General features: G+C 44.9%; 1 protein-coding gene across 1 annotated transcript in view; it reads right to left on the bottom strand.

The window, feature by feature from the left end:
* Mthfd1l (methylenetetrahydrofolate dehydrogenase (NADP+ dependent) 1 like) overlaps positions 1 to 11,762 on the bottom strand; it is a 130,330-nt gene that overhangs the window by 34,830 nt on the left and 83,738 nt on the right. The gene's annotated exons all lie outside the window — the stretch shown is intronic.

Consider the following 11,762-nt stretch of genomic DNA (forward strand, 5'->3'; position numbering starts at 1 on the left):
GGCTTTCAAATTCAGGTTTTTATACATGCATGGCATGTGCTTTCCCAGTGGAGCCAGCTCTCTGGACCCTGGGATGGCTCTTGCACACATGTGGCTCATAGAGAAATTACTTCTGCCTCTGGATTTTAGCCAAATGTTCTCTGGGAAAAGGATCACCGACATCTTTATCTAGGAGAAAAAGAGCAGGGCGGGGAGAGGGGCTTGCCCTTTTCTTACAAATAGACCACAGCAGTGTTGGCCCATTCGGGACTGGTACCCAGGGCAGAAGAAGCCCCTGGGAGCATCACTCATTCCAGCATTAGCAACCTCTGTGCGGCACCATAGGGAACAGGGCAGCTGACATCCAGGAGAACTTTGAAAATACTGGTGGATGACTTACCCGACCATGGAGCAATATAGGGTGATACCATGAAGGAGGGATAATAGGTCACAACAATAAGAGGGCCAGACAAAGGCACATTCCTTGCCAGGCGGTGGTGGCACATGCTTTTAATCCCAGCACTCGCGAGGCAGAGGCAGGTGGATCTCTGTGAGTTCAAGGCCAACATGGCCTACAGAATTAGATCCAGGACAGGCTCCAAAGCTACATAAAGAAACCCTGTCTCAAAAAGCCAAAAAAAGTGTCCTTAACACTCATTCCTTGAAATGGTTAAAAGAGATCATTAAAGGTATTGGTATTTCAAAATGGTAGTGAGCATGTGGATTACTTTATTGGGGCAACTGGCTGATAACGGGGTTCTCTCCCTAGAAGATGACTCCTCGGCAGTTAGAGAGGCTCATGCTACACTCTGGGGGGTAATCTACAAGGCAGGAGCTTAGAGATGCAGGGTATATGCACAGATGCTTCTCGTTTGTCCTGACACACACACACACAAAGTTGAGAATACGATAAGCTGATGATAGTCACATTTTATGTCTCCAACCCGCGGAACATTCCAGCCTCACGGCACATCGCACTGCAGCCTACGAGCGGTTTCCTTGGTGATGGTGGGGCTGACTGCCTAGTATCTATCATGTTACTATCACCAGCCAAAAGGAACGGAGATCCCGAATTTCCCAGGATGCTGTCCACAGAACGGAGACGCTCTCCTACCATTGTGAGGTTTGTGTCAGACAGGGGCCATCTGGACGTCTACAACATTTTCAGAGCACAAACACACAATATTGAATTCTATTTTGCCTCTGCACATATGTTCAAAATGTATGAAAAACACAATGGGGACAGGCCCCCATGGTCCTAAGAGTTGTGACGTGGGAAGGAAGGACCAGAGCCAAGTGCCTAGCACACCTTCTGCTATTACCGCTCATGATGCCGTCTGGTATGCTCGGTGAAGGGGAAAAGGAGGAAATTTGGGTCTGTAATTTCAGAGGGTGTGGCTAATGCCAAGAATGGCTGTTGGATGCTGTCCACAGAGCTGAATGTAAATGGTAATGGCAGTGTGTGAGTGGGCTGGGAGCTTCAAGCTGCCTGCCGGAGGTGCCGACGGGGTTTGTGGACAGCAGTTCACACTTGCCTTACCCTGGGATGAGCAGTTCAGATGCAGGCAGTAGCCGACTAGCTGAAGTCAGGCAGGATGGGGGCAGGGCCGAGATTCTTTTCTGTGCAAACAGAAATGACTCCGGCTGTCATTTCTCACTGAGTTCCAATGTAGTCTGCACTGAGTGGCAGATGTGTCCGTTCTAACTCCTGACTTGGCACGGAGGTGAGAGCTGGGTTTCATGCAGTTTCTAGACACTGATCGTGGCTTTGGGCATTTCTGTGTCCAAACATACTGAGCTCCAAACACCAGCAATCTCAGCACTACATTCATCTGTATTTTTCTCCCCATATCCTTTAGTCTTTTGGCTTATTTTATAAAATTGCGTGAATATTTTGGGTGAGTGTAGATGGCTTTTACTTTTTAAGACCAGGCAGCAATTTCATAAAATAATGCCTCAAAATACCTAAAATAACTATGAAAGTAGTTGTTTCCAAAAACCCCTTCTTGGTTTAGAATACACACAAAAGAGAGAGTTTGGAGTGGGAATGATTTTAACACACCATGAACAGGAAACCCTCCAGAGTCCTACACATATATCCCACGGCACTCCCAGGTTAACACAAATATAATAGTGGTTTCTGCTGTCCTGATTCAAGGCTGAATCCAAAGCTTTTTAGCCAACAGCTGGTTTCCTCGGTGCTGTGACTCTGATTCATCAATCAACGAGTTATGGGGCCGGGAGATGGCTCAGGGGGTACAGGGCTTGCTGCACAAGCCTGAGAAACTGAGTTTGGATGCCAAGCACCCAGTTAGGCTCGGTAACCCAGCATTGGGAGAGTAGAGACAGGAATAGCCTGGGGACTCAATGGCCAGCGAATCTAGCTAAACCTGAGCTGAGCTCCTGCTTCCCCAAGAGAACTGTCTCAAAAAGGTATGGCGGAAGGCAATAGAGGAGGGTACTTCACATTGACCTCCGACCTTTACAGGCATACACACATCACACCAAGAGTTCTGACCACATTCTGTCCCTGGAAGTTCAGTTCTTTCATCAGTAAAACTTTGAGCAAACCTTGCCTCTCTTCTACATTAGAAACGTCGCCTCGACTTCGGTCCCAGTGTTAATGCCGTGCAGAGAAAGAAAACCCCATAGCCTACGCATACTACACAGGAGGAAATGATGGAAGTGGAAAAAATACTAGCGTGTCTACAAGCAGGCTGTTTTCACAAATGAACCAATCAGGACTAGGCTTACCCACAACATGAGGAGCCACGAAGAAGTGGCACAATGCCAATACCAGCGTGATTTTCTCTCACATCAATGATGATCACAGCTGGTACTCTGTGCTGGTGTACCAGCTCCTCTGTCATCTGGTGCTGCTACTACCCAGGGGTCCAGGATTATTGCTGGAGTCCCCGCCGTCATAACTAAATGTCCCAACCAGTGGGGAATAAGGAAGAGAGACATACCCCTTTTCAAAAGACTTCCTGGATGGGCTGTGGCTCAGTAGGTGGAGGGCTTGTATAAGGGCCTGGATTCTACCCCCACCACCTCCTAAACTGGGCAAGGTTGGCAAATGTGTATAATCTTAGCACTCTGGAGGTGGAGGCAGGAAGATCAGAAGTTCAAGGTCATCCTCAGATACGTGAGTTCAAGACTAGCCTTGTCTCAAGAAAGAGGGACACATACAGAAAGAGACAGAATAAAAGAGAAAGAGCCACAGAGAGATGGGGTGGGGGCTGGGAAAGCTAAGACCTTCTGGGATCCACCATGGTCACCCTCAAGCCGAAAGCGGTAGTGTTCAGAATGCTTCTCCAGGAAGAAGTGAGTTTATGCCCAGTCATCTGTCACCACCTGCTTTGTGCCTTTTCCCAAAGAGATGTCAACAACCGTGTATCCACCCTAGGTAGGGCGCTGACAACAAATCAAAGAAAGCACCCCTGAGAAGTTGATGAGTTTGCTTGGTCGGGTTACTGACAGGAGCATGGGTGACTCTCAAGCAGCTGCATCAGCGAGAATCACCCCCCACCATCCCCACCGCCAGCCTGAGTGACCACCAAGGACAGCTGCGCCGCTGGAGCTCATGGTCTACAACGCAGGTTGCTCTTCCAAACAGACACCCACCACACTGCTGTGGCGGTTTACTGATCAGGTATCACCTCAGGCAGGAGCCTGGTGAGTCCTAGTTTCCAGAGCATTCCTTGTAAGTGGTTTTGGCTTCCTGATCCCCACTCCCCACCCCCATCTGTTTTGCAAGGGTCTCCATCTTCTTTTTTCTAGGAGGCAAGGAGGTAGGAGGGGCAGACCACCGAAGGTCTGATGGGTGTTCAGGAGGATCACTGGGATAAACAAGAGCATGGCAGGACACCTGAGGTGAGTTAAGGCCCCATCAGGGGACACAGACAGGAAGGAGGAGGTTCTGAAGAGAAGAAGCAGGCATGCATGGCGGAAGCCAGAGAATTTGTATTCCGAAGGCGGACTATTACATGATGAAATAAATACTGCTTTAAAAGTGTTTAGACTCAAGGGAGACTTCTCCACATGGAATTAACTGAAAAGTTCAGGATATGAACTTGTCCTCTAGGCTGGCTTCCTGGTGCCGAAGCTGGGACATAAAGCTAGGAATTATAGTCTTTCTGGGAAAAACTTCAAGCTGCCCTTCATGAGTGTTGCTCCAAAATTTGCAAGGCCAATGGGCATGATAAAACGATGATCTAGAATGCTTGCCTCACTGCGCAAGGCAGCAGGTCTGATCCTGGCCACTGTATATACAAACTTGGCATGGTGGGCACACCCATAATCCTAGCACCCAGGAGGTGGAGGCAGGAGGATTAAAAATTCACGGTTATTCTTGGTTACACAGTGAGTTTAAGGGCAGCCTGGACACCATAAGGTTCCAACAGAAAGAAACAAAAGGACGAGAAGGAGAGAGGGAGAGAAGAAAGGAAGAAACCATCATTGTAGTGTCTGCCTTTTGCTGGGATAATAAACATCATGATAAAATATTGCTTATACACATGATGCTCTGGGCCACACAGTAACAGTTTACAGCCCACTGGTTCTCAACCTGCGGGTTAGGAGTGGAATATCAGATATCCTGCGTACAAAGTATTTATATTACAATTCATAACAGGAGCAAAATCACAGTTCTGAAGTAGCAATGAAAGTAATGTTATGGTTGGGGTCACCACAACATGAGGAACTGTGTTAAAGGGTCGCAGCATTTAGGAAGGTTGAGAACCAGTGCTGTAGCATTTTTCTAACGCCAAACCCACTTGTCCTGAATAAAGACAAGACCAGGCTGAGAACATTCCAAAGGAGGCAGGAGAGGTGGTCAATTTAGGGTCTGCTTTCTCTCTCTCTTTCCTCCCCCCCCCCTTTTTTCTCATATAAAGCCAATTCTCTTAGAAGCTAGACAAATGGAGCCAGACATGGTGACACATGTGTGTAATCCCAACACTCAGAGAGCAAGGCAGGAGGGACAGCAGCCCCCTGGCCAGCTTCAGTTATACACTGAGTTGGAAGCCAGCATGGGCTACATGGAGTCCCGTGTCAAAATAAAGTTAAAAAAATAAAAAATAAAAACTGGGGGCTGGAGAGGTAGACTGGTCAATAGGATCCCTTGCTCTCCTGCAGAGGACTGGGTTCAGTTCCCAGATAAACAGGCGTGCACACATACATACAGATAAAGATAAAATGTTGAAAAATCCAAGAGCTCCTGAAATCATTTGATGCAAACATTAAAAGAAAACATCCCTTTAAGAAGTTAAAAGGGAGAGCATTCTAAAAGGCTCACAGCACATTCCCTCATTGCTTTTGGAGCAAAGTCAGTGCAGCATAGCACAGCCATAGGTATCAGCCTGACAAAGAGAACATGGGATCACTACTCAAGGTATCAATAACTTTCAGTTTCATACATGGCTGTATCTTTCTTTCTCCACGTTTATGTCTCGCTAAATGTATTCCTATTTTATTTTATAGCGTGGAGAAGGGTATGAATAAATAGGATCATTTTCCACATTATAATATGTTTAACCTTGACATAAAGGAAGACTGTTGACTTTTACATATTTATACGGCAGCCAACTGGGCAAGCTAAAACTTTTATTACTTACGATAAATTTAAGTTGGTGCCTTGGATTTTATCTCTGCATGAACATATATAAATAAGAGAAAAGTTATCTATGCTTTTTACAATGTTCTTTCTTACCCCACTAGGTCTCCAGGGTAGATAGTAATAGCAGTGGTTACAGACATCCTGGCCAGGTTGACGAGGTGTGCCCAAGAGGGATGTGACTTACTGCAATGCTGTTCCCTCATTTCTTACTTTAAATTTTGTTTAAATTCTTCTATTGTCTGTCTTTATCATTTCATCCAGACACCTCTTTTGTTTCTAGCTTTTAAAACTCTGCTTTGTTGTGAGTTAGACAAGAAGCCCACAGGACCCTACACCCTTACGCCGATTTCACAGCGACAGACTTTCTACCAAAACATTAATAGCGAAATGATGAGAATTATTTATAGTTACAGGTGACTGGAGGCCTGCAGCTTTTAGAGAGCAACAAGCAATCTGTTTCCTCTCCAGAACACCTTTCTCCAAAGATGCAAAGAGGTCCCTGACAAGGCATACTAAATTATATTCCTTTAGGAATTGCCAGTTTCCCAGCATTCCTCTTTCAAAATTCACTATGTGCCTTGTGGAGGAACATATCATATTGTAATTACACCAAATACTGCTAAAAAATGTAAAAAACAACCTCACATAATTGCAATATTTGGAACTATAAAAGGCAATTTGGCTCCTGTCCAGCACCCTGAGGCTAGATGTTCTTGGTCCAGATGGGTTAGGATAGCAGTCATATAACGTAATCTGAAAACCGATTGTGCAATGGATGTTAGAGAAAATCCTTTAGAAGGCTCATGTAATCACGAGTTACAAAACTCCAGCTTAACCTCAGGACCACTTTTTAAAGTCATTCTATGTCAGCCCTCACAGCACTAATCTCTCCGCATCACGATGTTTTGACAAGGGTCTTGTTTGAACTCCACATTTTACGATGATAAGCAGAATGATATGACAAGCACGCTGTTTGGAATATACATAAATCATAAATAGGAATGAGCCACAGAGCTCATTTTTAGACACATTTGCATCATGGAGGGCATAAAGAAAAGGTCAAGGTCAGGTTGAGCTTTCCTATCGTGCAGAATGGCTTTTAAAAACATTTTACTTTTTAAAATGCCTCTAAAAATATTTATATAAACCTAACTATTTTATTATTTAATTTTATGTGTATGGGTGTTTCATTTGCATGTATGTATCTGTGCATCACATGCAAGCCTGGTACCCTCAGAAGCAAGAAGATGACATTGGAGCCACTAGAACTGAGCTACAGACAGTTGTGAGTTGCTAGGTAGGTGCTGGGAATTGAACCCAGGTCCACTGTAAGAGCAGCAAGTGCTCTTAACCACTGAACCACCTCTCCAGTCTGGAACAGTTTACGGTTTTGAGGACAGAAAGACATTATCTGTTAGGCAGGACAAGCCCTACTACTGTGAAGCAGGTCGCCATTTCAAGAGAAGTGTCTATTAAATGACATTCTGTACTTTGTGACGCTAAGTCAGAACGGTTGCCTTAAGAACAAAGAACCGCACTGAAGCTGAGAGGCTGAGCACATCTGGTCCAGGATTTGTAGAGTTGGGTGGTGCCTAACACTTGTCTTGTTAATGAGGTATGGGAGTTACTTAAGGACGATACAGTATTATTTTCAATTGATTCTTACAGACAGCCAGTAAACTATTATTATTATTTAACTTAACCTGTATACTTTCCCAAGGAGTATATCACCAGAACATTCCAATCTTATTTACTGATATCAATTAATTTTCACGTGTATGAGTCTTTTGCCTGACATATGTTTGTGTGCCACATGCTTACCTAGGGTCCACTGAGGCCAGAAGAGGGCATCAGATCCTTTGGACCCAGAGTTACAGACATTTTTATGAGCTGCCTTGCGGGTGCTGGGATCTGAATCCAGGTAGTGCAACCGGTGCTCCTGACCACTGAGCTGTCTCTGCTGCCTACCTCTACCATTTATCTGTGCTGGGGATTGAACCCAGGGCCTTGGTCATGCTGAGAAAGCACTCTATCCCTGAGCTTCCCTCAATTTTATTATCATTTTCTTTAAGGACTGAAGACTGCCTGCTAAAAACCAGACCCAAACCCAAACCAAAGAGAGGTCTAGTCTGTCAGAACACAAGTGTGGTAGCGAGAGGTGAGCATCGCAAGGCTGGCGAATGGTGTCAGCACTGAGTTCCTGCAATCAGATGTCCAGGGACACTTTGAACCAGCATCTTTAGTGAAGCTTGTCTGAGTACAATGCCTAAGGTCCACTCCCCAGACTCAGCAGCTCCAGGTTCACATACCCCTCCAGTCACACTGCTAATAAGCCAGTTCTCAAGCCAGGATTACTCAAGACACAAAAATGAACTTCATACCAGAGTGAAGCCCTGGCTGAGAGCAGAGTGAGTTCCAGGAGCCTCTGAGCTCAGAAGCTGGACACTTTAACTCAGATCTTTTTTTTTTTTTTTAAGGGTGGATGAAATTATAGGAATGTTTAGATTGGTCTGGCTTTCTTCTACCTAAAGGATGGAGTATTTAACACTTTATTGCAATAAAAACAGATGGCGTGGGTAAGTCAGTAGCTGGGTGGAGCTATTCGCTGGAGTCCCCTGAAACTCAAGAGGGAAGATTTACAACTGTCCTAAAGGATGGAAAAGAAGGCAAAGCAAGATGACTGAAGTCATGGTCCCAAGTCCCCTTTACTCAGCAATGTACTGAGAAAGACATTTCAAGGCAAGAGAGTGCTGTGTTGGAATATGGTCCCTCCCCAATTTCCATTGGAATTAAATAAACACCATGAGGCACGAGAGGGTGACACCTGAACCAAGCTCTGGTATTCAGAACTGACAGGATTCTAATTCCAGAATTTAGGAAGCAGAGGTAAGAGAACTCTACCAACCTAGTTCACACAGTGAGCAGGCCAAATAAAACTACTAAGTGAGACCCTGTCTCAAAAGCAGCTCCCCTGGAATGGAGAGAGGCTCAGTGATGGCCGTTCTTATAGCTTGGTTCACAGCACTAATATATGTGGTGACAGCTACCCGTTACTCGGGGGATCTGATGTTCTCTTCTGGACTCCTAAGGCATCTTCATGCACATGTACAAGAATTAGCTCCTCCAAAACAATAGTCAAAACACAAAAGAAAAAAAACCAATTTTAAAAAAAAGGTGAGAGAAATACACACAGCCCTCATGCATGTACACATATACCCATTCCAACATATCCATACTCCATACTCATGCACATACATATATACACACCCACACACACCACACCCATGCACACACACACACACACACACACACACACACACACACACACACATACTATAATGATGCCTTTTGTTGCCTCACAACTCTGACAATAAGAAGATCATCAGAAGACTCAGGCCAACAACCCAGGCAAAGAACAAAAGTCAAAACGGAGTTCTTTTCTTTAAAATATAAATCTGTGGTATTACATTACAGAAATAGAAACTGGGCTAACGCAGAGGAGTTGGAGCAATACAAACACAATCAACTGCTGTGTATATTAAGACGCACTGGCATGGCATCATATCAGAATTATATTGATTTATTCATTGATTTAGGTGGAGTATTCTGGAGTTATTGAGACAAGTGTGGGTTGGCCTCAAATTCACAGTCCCTCTGCCTTAATCTTCCAAGATTACAGGTACAAGCTATCACATCCGGCCCATTCTATCAGTATGTAAGCATGGGAAGAGGCAGTACCTGCAAATTCTACCCATGGATTCCTGTGGCTGCAACCATCGGCTATAAGGACCCTCATCTACGAGCATGAGCAATTCCAGGTGCACACACTCAAGTAGCAAAAGCTAAAGCTTGAAAACAGTTTTGAGATTCTTATAAATAATTTAAATGAGATAATAATAATTTAAAAATAGGAAGTCAAAGTCAGTGATACTTCTCCTTTCCTCTCTGTGTTTTTCTGTAAAAATAATCCTTGACTCGGGTTTGATGTCAAAGAGAGGTTTGTGTTCCAGCAGTGCCTGGAGGTTGAGTGGACTCCCACAGGAACCACTGGCTCACAAGAAGGGGCCATTACAGTCGCTGCACAACTTTCTCTAAAATTTTCATTGAAGCACTTTGCTCTCATCCGACAAATTCATGCAGCTAATTAAATAAACACTGGGCTGTTGGGAGACTAAATGGACTGTTGATTCCATTATCTGAGGATAATTATTCTGGGTAGGCAAAAGGATTCCTGGCCAGGATGTTGGGGCAGAACTGAATGTGATATTAAGTGACCATAAACAGGGAAAATTCTATCCAAGAGATGTCAGTCAACAAAGTCCCCGCCCCCCTGAGCGCACCCCACTCTCTGCTGAGGCTCAGGGTAAGTGCCTGGAGTTCAGGCAAAGGAAGGTTGGTGACTTCCAGACGAAGATGTTCTGAAGACTGGCAGTATAGTAGCTGATACTCTCCTGCCGCATAGCAAAGATGGCAGACTCTAATGATGCATATCATACAAAAACTAAAAAAAATCATTATCACTCCACAGTAAACCCAATTCATAGAAGGACCTTAACCATTCCTAGTCAGGAATCAATAATGGGGGAAGAGTCACAATGAGGACTGGGTAAAGGTTAGCAGGTGTCAGGCCAGAACCTGACAGGCACAGTGGCCACACCCTCTGAAGAAAGCTCTTTTATAAACCCTACTTTGGCTGGTGAGATGGTTGAGTAGGTAGAGGTGCTTGCTGAGCCGGCCTGGTAACCTGAGTTTGAAACCCCAGAGACCATGTTAAAGTGGAAAGGGAGAACTGATCCCCCAAACTTGTCCATTGACTGCCACATGTGTGCCATGGCTACCCCCATTCATCATACACACACACACAAACACATAAATATAATATTTATTTTTAAATAGCTTTACTTTACACATAAGGCATTTGAGGCTCAGCAAGTTAACATGCCTTGAAGGGTGTCCTGACTCTCCCATTGGGCAAGATGATTACCATGGAACTCTCCCCTCAGAGCACAACAGGATCAGAGCAGTAATCAGAAGCATGGTTGACATTTGTGTAATTGCCTATGTTTTATAAATCAATTTTTTTCTTGGATATTATTGAATATAATAGCAAAGAGTTTCTGCTATTACCAAAGAGAACACTGAGCCCTAGGAAAGTTCTTGTTTCCTACTACCAAAAGGAGGCCCCCATCCCACAATATCTAACCCTGCATCAGCACCGCCTTCCATATCCCACTCCTCATCTGATCCACCTTCTCATTTTCCCCATGAGAACACCGCAAGCCCAGGGTCTAATGTCTTATCCAGGACACAGGAGTGCTCGCGTGCTTTGCAGACACCATCAACATATTTAAAGATATTTTGTCATGATGGTGCATATTCTGAAAATACCTGCTTGATAAATCAGAGAGCTCTGTCAGCACGCACCAGAGTGCTTTACGCTAGGAGCCCTCTTATCCACAGTCGATGCATTAGAACCTCTTCACTTAAGTGCCCATCTTCTTGGTATCTGCTCTTCCCCCAGCCTCCTCGGCCATTAGCTCCACTGCTACGAGCAAATCCACTTAGCGTGCCTAGTCACTCTTGCTGCGGACTTGGTGCCAAAGCAGCAAAGAACATGATTGCCGCATTACACAGATCTTTGAAGGATGGAATTACATAAATCCTCATTTGATCCGGACTCTGTCTACAAGGGGATCCTTAAATCAGTCTCAATAATGCTGAAAGAACACTGAGATGTCACAGCCTGAAAGCGCAGATCTAGGCTCTTCCGCCCAGTGGAATCTTTTTTTCTACTAAAAGAACTCGCGTTTTGAGCTTGCACGAGGCCGATGACCAAGCGAGAAGTAAGCAACTGTTATACTTGATTATGGACAGTTTCAGGATCACGGGAGCTGCCTGCTGACAGGGTAAAATCTGATAATAAACCCTCCCAGTACGCTTCCAGGAATCCTAGTTTTTGTTTTCGGCTTCTTTATAACTTCATCCTTCTGGCCTAAGACCATGACTAGTAACCATGACGAAAACTCTATGGCAGGTGGCTTCTCCTGACAGCAAACAAGACAAATCCACCAAATAGCCAGGCGGTGGTGGTGCACGCCTTTAATCCCAGCACTCGGGAGGCAGAGGCAGGCGGATCTCTGTGAGTTCGAGACCAGCCTGGTCTAAA

Source organism: Microtus ochrogaster, linkage group LG9 (genome assembly GCF_000317375.1).
Source record: "Microtus ochrogaster isolate Prairie Vole_2 linkage group LG9, MicOch1.0, whole genome shotgun sequence".
In the NCBI taxonomy this organism is placed as follows: domain Eukaryota; kingdom Metazoa; phylum Chordata; class Mammalia; order Rodentia; family Cricetidae; genus Microtus; species Microtus ochrogaster.